Raw genomic sequence first — 10,989 nt, 5'->3', positions numbered from 1 at the left:
TATCTGGTAGCACACCTATGAGAAGAAAAACTCTGTAAGTTTCTAAGAGTTTATTGGAATCTGTACTGCCTATAATCGCATATCTGTTTCATATGAATAGGAAACCCAGCAAAGATGGAACAAATATGCGGTTACAGGCAATGTAGGAATCACAATTGCATGAAATCTTAGAAGTCAGAAAGAACAAAGTCTGAAATTCAGTAGCATTCTTCTTGAGATTTCTGAAAATCCGTAAAAAGTACTAAATACCCTTAAAGAATCTTGAACAATCATAAGCTTTACTGGTAGATCTAAAGGTTCGAATTCCTAGAAGTTAGTGAAATTGCTTTAAAATTCTGAAATTTTAATAAATTTACAGGAATACATAATCACTTTTGCTTTTTGGAAATGACTTAATAATCATGAGGAGATATTTGAGGATGTCCGAAAAAATCTTTTGAAATCCGAGAGGATCTCCGGAAAGTCGCAGAAATTCCATAAAAGTATTCTATAGATTTAAAAATCCAGTTTTTGTCCTACCCACGTCTGGGATCGTGGCCGCGCCTCTGGTGAGGATTGATGTGTAATTTGTTCCAAAGCTTGTCCTTTACTGCACTCGTTTTTTAACGTTTCTGGCTTAGTCATATTCAACCAAATTTTGATAAAAGTCTACCGCGAGGGACCGAAATCCGCCGACCTCATAAGATAACAATACATTGAAGGAGGTTTAAGTTAATTACCTGCCTGGTTGGCTACAGCGTCGATACACCTATGCCTGGCGTATTGTAGAGCTCCATAATTGTCGGTCTTTCTCCGGTTTCCCCGAACGTTTAGGGTCCCCAGATCCGATTCCACCGCGTGCAGCCAGCGTGTCCGTGGCCTTCCACGAAATCGCCGGCCCCTATCAGGTTCTATGTCCACAGAAGTCTGCCGTATTTTATACGATTCACAATATTTTCTTCTTTGTATATTTGATACAGCTCATGATTCATGCGTCTGCGCCACACACCATTTTCTAGTTTCCCTTCGAGTATTGTACGCAGCACTTTTCGCCCGAAAGCTCTCCAGTCCGCCTCTTTTAATGTCCATGCTTCATGTCCATAAAGGGCCACTGGTAGAATCAGAGTTTTGTATAGAGCAAATTTCGTTTCCGTCTGCATGTTGCGGGACCTAAGCTGGTTACGTAATCCGTAGAAGGCCCTATTCGCAGCAGCAATACGACTTTTCACTTCACGGGTAACGTCATTATCACATTTCACAAGCGTTCCAAGGTAAACAAATTTTTCAACAACTTCCAACACATCCCCATCAAGCGCTACCTCTGCACCAACACCACTAGGTCTTCCTCTGTCTCAACCTGCCACCATGTATTTTGTCTTGGTAGAGTTAATAGTTAAGCCTATCCTCGCCGCCTCTTCAGTGGGACAAAATCCAAACTACTGCTCTGTGATCGATTCCAATAAGGTCAATGTCGTCCACAAAGCCCAGGAGCATATGCGACCGTGTGATGATAGTGGAGTTCCTCTACACGCCAGATCTCCTAATCGCGCCCTCGAGGGCAATGTTGAACAATAAATTCGAAAGTACATCACCCTGTTTTAATCCGTCCAAGGTCACAAACGAGTTTGACGTCTGCAATCCAAATACTTGATTTCGAGCCATCCAGCGTTGCACGTATCAGTCTAATCAGGTTTTTCGGAAAACCATGTTCGGACATTATCTGCCACAGCTCATTTCTCTTCACTGAATCGTACGCTGCTTTGAAATCAATGAACAGATGGTGAGCCTGCAAGTTGTACCCCCGGAATTTATCAAGGATCATTCGCATGCTCAACATCTGATCCGTCGTTGATCGGCCCTTACGAAAACCTGCCTGGTATTCGCCAACGATCTCAGTCTGTTAAACAGGATACGAGACAGGATTTTGTACGCCGAGTTCAGAAGGGTGATCCCTCTGTAATTGGCACACTGTAGTCTGTGCCCTTTCTTATAGATTGGGCATATGAGTTCATCAAACCAGCCGGCAGGCAGTTCTTCGTCCTCTCATATTTTCTGGGTAATCTGGTGGCTTGATTGATTCAGCAACTCACTTCCGTGTTTGACCGGGGTCTTGTCTTTCCCAGCAGCTTTACTGTTTTTCAGCTCGTTTAGAGCCTCATTAACCTCGTCCAGCGTTGGTGGTTCCACAGCTTGACCGTCGCCGACTATGTCCATCCTGCTCCTTAATACACCTTCATTGTCACCGTTCAACAAATCTTCAAAGTGCTCCTTCCACCTGGCTGCCACCATAGTCTTGTCTGTCAGCAAAATCCCCTCTCGGTCATTGCACATGGCGGGCACTGGCGCAGTCTTATGCCGCGCGCCATTGGACAGTTGCGTAAAACCTCCGCATATCGTTTCTATCCATGTTCTCCTACGCTCAGCTATCACACTCTCTTCATGTTGCCTTTTTTATGCGTTGGATTCGTTTCTCTTCTGCCCTTGCTACACTGTACCGCTCGTTTTTCGGGCACTTATCCTCAACCGATTCCTGTAGAAAATTGGCATGATTTGGATGATCAAAATTGGATGATCGGACTATGAGATCGAAAGTTATGGCAAAAATACTTTTTTTTACGGAATAATCGTGTAAAAAAATGTCACTCATTTTTCAGGCACTTATCCTTAACCGATTTACTTGCAACAAGTTGCATTCGACGCAAAATACTCCACCATTGTTTCCTATTGAAAATTGGTTAGATCGGACGATGGGATCGGAAGTTATGGCCAAAATACCCCTCTTTTATAGAAAAATTGATTAAAAAATGTCACTCATTTTTCAGGCATTTATCCTTAACCGATTTGCTCGCCACAAGTTGTATTCGACGCAGAATCGTGTCTCATTGTTTCCTATAGAAAATTGGCATGATCGGACTATGGGATCGGAAGTTATGGCTAAAAATTTTTGTTTACGGAATAATCGCGTAAAAAAGTGTCACTCATTTTTCAAGCACTTATGCTCAACCGATTTGCCCGCAACAAGTTGCATTCGACGCAGAATACTCTACCATTGTTTCCTATTGAAAATTGGCCAAGATCGGACTATGGGCTCAAGAGTAATGGCCAAAATACTATTTTTATAATGCACGAGAAAGGCACCATCAACGCTAAGTAGATTAATCAGGGTTTTTTCATAAACAAAGGCTATGATCGCCAGAAGCGTTATCCAAGTACTACACGTATTTTTATGAAGAAAATATCATGACTCTAGGTCATGTTTTCATGACGTTGTGTCATAAAAACATGACGCTGAGTCATCAAAAATGAGACGTGGAAACATAAATCAGAGTCATGGAACAAGTCAAGAACATATACCAACAATTACCTGAAATCAGCGTAACGCTAACCTGTAAAATTGTTTTTTTCCTTCTGTCAAGGCGTCCCTTGAGGATGTTTTCGGGCCGTGTTTTAATTGTATTTTCAATTTATTGATTTTGTTGTTCAATTGCTAAAATTCGTACTGTTAGTTAGTGCTATCGCCCGGGCAGTGCCTTATCAACCAACTGAAAAACCAGTTCAGTTTGAAGCTTTGAATTGCAGCATTGTGAATCGAACCATCCGGTTGGTTGGGTAGCAATACACGGCTTTTGCATTGCTTTAGAAGCTCTAGACCTCATGTTTATATCACGCCAGAACTGTGGAAGCATTTGCTAGTAAAACGATCTTGGCGCACCTTCTTGGGACCAATAACCAGAAAAAAACCTAGATGACTTCCACAACTTCAAAGAAGCACGAGTTCTAGTCTGCCTCATCATCCTATTCATGTGTAGGTTCCTGGTGTGAAGTGGTCATACTGCCGACTGCCAATCTGGAAAAGTATGTTTTGGAAATGCTTAAATATAAACTTATGTGCTGATCTTTCTTGCCATAAACGGTCTGCTGATGGTGGTTTATTTTCTTTCGGAAGTGAGAAAAAAAGACAACTTTTGGATAAGGATTTCTGCGAAAAAAATGATGGATTGATTCTATTGATGCCGGATGATGTTTAGGGAAATCCGGGATTTCCCGATTCCCGGGATATTATTTTTAAAATCCCGAAATACCCGGGACAACTTCAGGCTTACTAATAGTGTCCTTCTGCCAGCAACTGCAGCTCTCTTATATTTAAACAACAAGTATCTACAATATATCGTTAGCTAAAAATATTCCTTAACATTACAAAAGATCAGATACATCTAATTGGTGTATAGTTCCTGCTTATCTCCCGTCTACAACGATGAGTCGCACACTATCCGATACATATTTCAGCATTTCTCTCCACAGCCTGAAATATTTTGTACATTTACATTTATTTTGATACACATTGGAGCATAAAAAAGGACGCAAAGGAGCTCTTCGTCCCCTATGTTTATGTTTTGGTCCGAGTTCTGCTGACCAGCTTCTGAATGTTTTGGATTAAAGCTCTTCTTAGACTTTTGCTGACCTGTCCCGATAAATTCGGTACGCTGCTACCCATGATTAACGCAGTGAATTCATGATCCCACGGCGTCACGCGACTTATACAACCGATTCATGGATCCCGTACTGCGATTACGTCAAAGATTAGTTACTTAATTAGTTGGTCTTGTCTGTGGGACTAGTTTATCGACACTAAGTTGTAGATCTGGAACCATCCCTTGGCATATAACCTGTTGATGAATAGAGGGAATTGTAGCTGCTGGTAGAAGTATCAGTCAGTAACCTGCAATGGAGTATAGGAAACTCTACTATTGTGTTTTCGTTGTGACTCTTGAGCCTATGGGCCCAGTACGATTCCACTGCGCATCTTCCGTCTACAGCGAGGTGTCTGATAATACCTAGTATTGCCACAGAAAATACGCTGCTTGAATGAAAACTTAGAAATGGTCTAAATCTAATATATACTAGACGACCCGGCAGACGTTGTCCTGCATAGTAGGCGAAAATGCGCATTCTGAACTGCCCATGTGAAATTCCTATACAAATCTTAATTTCGGGTTTTCGCCATTTACTCAACCTTACTTATTTTTGCATTAGGACATATCATATAAACCCGTTGGAAACTATAACGAACATATCTGCTGAAGGAATGAAGAAAGCCCATCTAGCCGTTTTCGAGTTATGCGGATACGAACACAGACCATTTAATTTTTATTATATACAATACAAACAATCAAGCCTATTTCGACGGACAGCGAACGCTTCTTTTCGAAATCGGCGAACATTTCTTCCAGAATTTAGTTTTTATTTGAATTCTGTATCATCTGGCCTTTCTAAAATACGAACATTAACTCTAACCTTCGAAAAAAACTTTTTCAAAAAAACAAATGTTTTTAAAAACATCGAAAATTCCAGGGATGCCGGGATATTCAAGAATTTTCATCCCGAACCCCGGGACAGTAAAACTGGCTGGGAAATGGAAACTCTACAGCATAGCCTTCCATATCGAATCGATACACCTAAAGATCATCATTGCAGACAGAAACGCAAATCGACGACTTTCTATTTGATGGACGATAGCTTTTCGCTACTATAGACGTCAGGTCCTATCGTGGAAACTGCGTCCAATACTATTCACAATCAACATTATTCGATACAGACGGCCACCCCGATTCTATACATGGAGCGGCAGAAGCAATAGCTTTTGTATCCGCGCAGCATCTTGATGCAGCGTTGCCAGAAGAGGATGAGGTGGCTGGGACCCCTATTAAGGTCTGAGGGAAGGGGTTTCCGTTAAAAAAGCACGTGGTAGCACTCTCTGAGAGAGAAAATTGCCCAATTCAGCCCGCCAGTATGACGCTGTCAGTGTCGCCAAAATTATTTCATCATTATGCAGTTTACAATTGCTTGAGAATTTGCCGTAAACGGAGAAAAAAAGGAATTGGCAACAATGGGGAAGAAATTTATCACTCATGCAGTGGTTCGGCGAGAGAACAGCAGCAGCGCCGACCAATCACGCAATGAGGAAATCAAAATAAACAAACTCCAGCTGGTTTTGGAAAATGAAAACATGAGCCGTTTCTAGAACAACATTAGAAAATATCGCAAGAGGATTTCTGTACAAGGTTTCCACATAAGCTTTGGAAAGGATTTCGGTGATAACAGTGGTGCTGGTGTAAGTAAGACAAATAAGACAAATAAGACAAATAAGACAAATAAGACAAATAAGACAAATAAGACAAAAAAGACAAAAAAGACAAATAAGACAAATAAGACAAATAAGACAAATAAGACAAATAAGACAAATAAGACAAATAAGACAAATAAGACAAATAAGACAAATAAGACAAATAAGACAAATAAGACAAATAAGACAAATAAGACAAATAAGACAAATAAGACAAATAAGACAAAAAAGATAAGACTAAGAAGAAAAATAAAGTAAGTTTCTCAGGAAATTCCTTCGGTATTTCCTCCAGGAGTTCGTTCGGAAGTTCCTCCTGCAATTCCTTCGGAAGTTTCTCCAGGAATTGTCTTCGAAAGTTCCTCCAGGAATTCCTTCGGAAGTTCCTCCAGGAATTCCTTCGGAAGTTCCTCCAGGAATTCCTTCGGAAGTTCCTCCAGGAATTCCTTCGGAAGTTCCTCCACGAATTCCTTCGGAAGTTCCTCCACGAATTCCTTCGGAAGTTCCTCCAGGAATTCCTTCGGAAGTTCCTCCAGGAATTCCTTCGGAAGTTCCTCCAGGAATTCCTTCGGAAGTTCCTCCAGGAATTCCTTCGGAAGTTCCTCCAGGAATTCCTTCGAAAGTTCCTCCAGGAATTCCTTCGGAAGTTCCTCCAGGAATTCCTTCGGAAGTTCCTCCAGGAATTCCTTCGGAAGTTCCTCCAGGAATTCCTTCGGAAGTTCCTCCAGGAATTTCTTCGGAAGTTCCTCCAGGAATTCCTTCTGAAGTTCCTCCAGGAATTCCTTCGGAAGTTCCTCCAGGAATTCCTTCGGAAGTTCCTCCAGGAATTCCTTCGGAAGTTCCTCCAGGAATTCCTTTGAAAGTTCCTCCAGGATTTCCTTCGGAAGTTCCTCCAGGAATTCCTTCAGAAGTTCCTCCAGGAATTAATTCAGAAGTTCCTCCAGAAATTCGTTCGGAAGTTCCTCCAGGAATTCCTTCGGAAGTTCCTCCAGGAATTCTTTCGAAAGTTCCTCCAGGAATTCCTTCGGAAGTTCCCCCAGAAATCCTTCGGATGTTTCCGGAGGAACTTCCGGAGGAATTTCCGGAGGAACTTCCGGAGGAATTTCCGGAGGAACTTCTGGAGGAATTTCCGGAGGAACTTCCGGAGGAATTTCCGGAGGAACTTCTGGAGGAATTTCCGGAGGAACTTCCGGAGGAATTTCCGGAGGAACTTCCGGAGGAATTTCCGGAGGAACTTCCGGAGGAATTTCCGGAGGAACTTCCGGAGGAATTTCCGGAGGAACTTCCGGAGGAATTTCCGGAGGAACTTCCGGAGGAACTTCCGGAGGAACTTCCGGAGGAACTTCCGGAGGAACTTCCGGAGGAACTTCCGGAGGAACTTCCGGAGGAACTTCCGGAGGAACTTCCGGAGGAACTTCCGGAGGAACTTCCGGAGGAACTTCCGGAGGAACTTCCGGAGGAACTTCCGGAGGAACTTCCGGAGGAACTTCCGGAGGAACTTCCGGAGGAACTTCCGGAGGAACTTCCGGAGGAACTTCCGGAGGAACTTCCGGAGGAACTTCCGGAGGAACTTCCGGAGGAACTTCCGGAGGAACTTCCGGAGGAACTTCCGGAGGAACTTCCGGAGGAACTTCCGGAGGAACTTCCGGAGGAACTTCCGGAGGAACTTCCGGAGGAACTTCCGGAGGAACTTCGAAAAAAACTTTTTCAAAAAAACAAATGTTTTTAAAAACATCGAAAATTCCAGGGATGCCGGGATATTCAAGAATTTTCATCCCGAACCCCGGGACAGTAAAACTGGCTGGGAAATGTTTGTTTGTTTATTCCCGGAGGAACTTCCGGAGGAATTCCCGGAGGAACTTCCGGAGGAACTTCCGGAGGAACTTCCGGAGGAACTTCCGGAGGAATTCCCGGAGGAACTTCCGGAGGAATTCCCGGAGGAACTTCCGGAGGAATTCCCGGAGGAACTTCCGGAGGAACTCCCGGAGGAACTTCCGGAGGAATTCCGGAGGAATTCCGGAGGAACTTCCGAGGAACTTCCGGAGGAATTCCTGAGGAATTCCCGGAGGAACTTCCGGAGGAATTCCCGGAGGAACTTCCGGAGGAATTCCCGGAGGAACTTCCGGAGGAATTCCCGGAGGAACTTCCTGAGGAATTTTCGGCGGAACTTTCGGAGGAATTCCGGAGGAACTTCCGGAGGAATTCCCGGAGGAACTTCCGGAGGAACTTCCGGAGGAATTCCCGGAGGAACTTCCGGAGGAATCCCGGAGGAACTTCCGGAGGAATTCCCGGAGGAACTTCCGGAGGAATTTCCGGAGGAACTTCCGGAGGAATTCCAGTGGAACTTCCTGGAGGAACTTCCGGAGGAACTTCCGGAGGAATTCCCGGAGGAACTTCCGGAGGAATTCCCGGAGGAACTTCCGGAGGAATTCCCGGAAGAACTTCCGGAGGAATTCCCGGAAGAACTTCCGGAGGAATTCCCGGAGGAACTTCCGGAGGAATTCCTGGAGGAACTTCCGGAGGAATTCCCGGAGGAACTTCCGGAGAAATTCCCGGAGGAACTTCCGGAGGAATTCCCGGAGGAACTTCCGGAGGAATTCCCGGAGGAACTTCCGGAGGAATTCCCGGAGGAACTTGTAGGATTACTTGTTTTGTAGGAATTTGTCTTATTTGTCTTATGTGTTTTATTAGTTTATTTGTCTTATTTGTTTCGTTTGGCTTATTTGTTTTATTTGTCTTATTTGACTTATTTATTTTCAATTGTTTATCTTATCTCATTCCTATATTTGAATTCAATTTATATATATATTTGGTATCATTGTGTTCACAAATAAGAATACGCTGTTTTCTAGTGTCACGCTAGATACAAAGTTGACGGACTTTCTACCGCTCTCATCGCTCCTTTCCTTCCGTGCGCCACAAGAAAATATGCTGTTGGCTGTTCTCCCGAAATGGTAACTTTTGTATGGAATTTAAAAAACTTGGTTGAAGTAAAAAGAGCTTCCTGCAAAATTTATTGCGGAGACGTATTCTGTTTATTACATCAAAATGATCGTTGGAAAAATTCAAAACTTTTGTCAGTTGGGTTTTGCGAAATTCGGTTCCTTTGTGCCTCAAATCATCGGAGAGAGGTACTGAGAAGCGAAAATTTCAGTTGTACAATAGTTCAGTATTTAGAGCTTAATTCAAATTTGGAAAATAGTAGGTCCATGAAATTTTGTAGGAACATTCCTTGATAAATTTCAAAGAGATTGTCAGTTGGGATAAGCGAAATTCGTTCCCAATTCCGAGTTATAGACATTTTAGTACGAAAATAGCGCTCTACCGCGAGAGAGCTTCCCTCAGACCTTAAGAGCTGCTGGAGTACAATCAAAGCAGCAACCGATTGGTTCGAAGAAAAGAGCGGTTGCGCAACCCGAGCAAAGCAAGTCAGTGACTTTGTTGAGCTTTGCAATTTGGGTTGGAAAGAGGACCCACGATCCGGATTGGGGTTCCCAGGCTGCCCTATCACTGGAGAGATGGGGTATTATATCCTTGGATTGATCCCGAAAGTCTCACGTTGTGGGTTTTACTCCCGAGATTATCCTCGGTGAAGTCGTTGTTGATCAAACGTGCCTATATAAGCCCTCATCCTTGAGAAAAGAGATGTATAAATGTCATGTCAATCGAAAACCATACGAGCGCGTGTACTGACAATTCACTGCAGTGCTCTCACTCACGTGCTTATACATTTATTGAAGACTACGAGGAAAGCTTTGATTCTACATCTGAAGACATGAATCGTGTAAGTGCAACAGTTTAAAAGAAAACCTGTTAGGGGAATTGTTCCGTCTTCCATCTCACTTAACAAATATTCATCTCATCGCGAAACAAAGGAATACGGCACCAGTTTCGTCGCTTGTTTTTGCTAACATGCGTGCTCACTGCTGAAAAAAATCACATAAACAATAAACAAATCAAATATCTTTCCATTGCTTTGTTTTTCGCAAGATGAATATCGGAGCTATGAGATGAGGTCCAGGAGCAGTAACCCTAAATAATACAAAAAATCATCTCTGAAAGTTTCTGAAGTGAACTAGCCTAGGGCTAAAAACCTCACTAATAAAGATTTTAAAAAATCTCTGAAAGGCATTGCAAACATTTACTAGAGATAAGCTAGCCTAGGGCTAAAAGTTTCCTGAATAAAGAAAATAATAATAACATTTACACTCCCCGTCTCACTCAGTGCTCCCCATCTTAGGCTATGCAATGCTGTATGAACAGGTTCGGACGGGAGGGATTTTGCATTTTGTTTCTTGATTTTTAATATAAACTTCATCGGTGCCGACGCCTTGCCATGTTGCGGCAGAAATATGCAATGCGATCTGTGAGCTGTTGTACAGGTTGACAAAATATTAATATTTTGGGGTTTCGGAAAACGATAAGTTATCCAAAAAGTGAAATAAGCGCTACGCCAAGTTTACCACCAACTATTGAAAAGCTTTTGAGCATTGGCATTTCCATTCATGAACACTAGGTGACACGGCAGATTTTCCGTTATTAGTTTAATCCCCGTCCTGGGCGCTAAAACCAATGAAAGCATATTACTTCTGCGTTTCTTCTAAACATGTGTTTTGACTGGGTTGACATAGGAGCATCGCTCTCATTGTTTTTCGAGCTTGTGACAGGAATTCAATGGGGGCGCGTACATATTTCAGTATATGTGCACATTCGTGCATACTTATTTCACTTTCATACTTATAACCGAGCTCTGCTAACTCGTACCAAGGACCAATAAAAAAGCTCCCCATTCTTTACCTAAGGTAATTTGCAGCCGTTCTAATTGGTCGTATTGAACAACTAGCAGACCCGACGAACTTCGTTTCACCTAAAATTGATTTATTTTATGA

Source organism: Armigeres subalbatus, chromosome 3 (assembly GCF_024139115.2).
Source record: "Armigeres subalbatus isolate Guangzhou_Male chromosome 3, GZ_Asu_2, whole genome shotgun sequence".
In the NCBI taxonomy this organism is placed as follows: Eukaryota; Metazoa; Arthropoda; class Insecta; order Diptera; family Culicidae; genus Armigeres; species Armigeres subalbatus.
Note: the sequence above shows the minus strand (reverse complement) of the source record.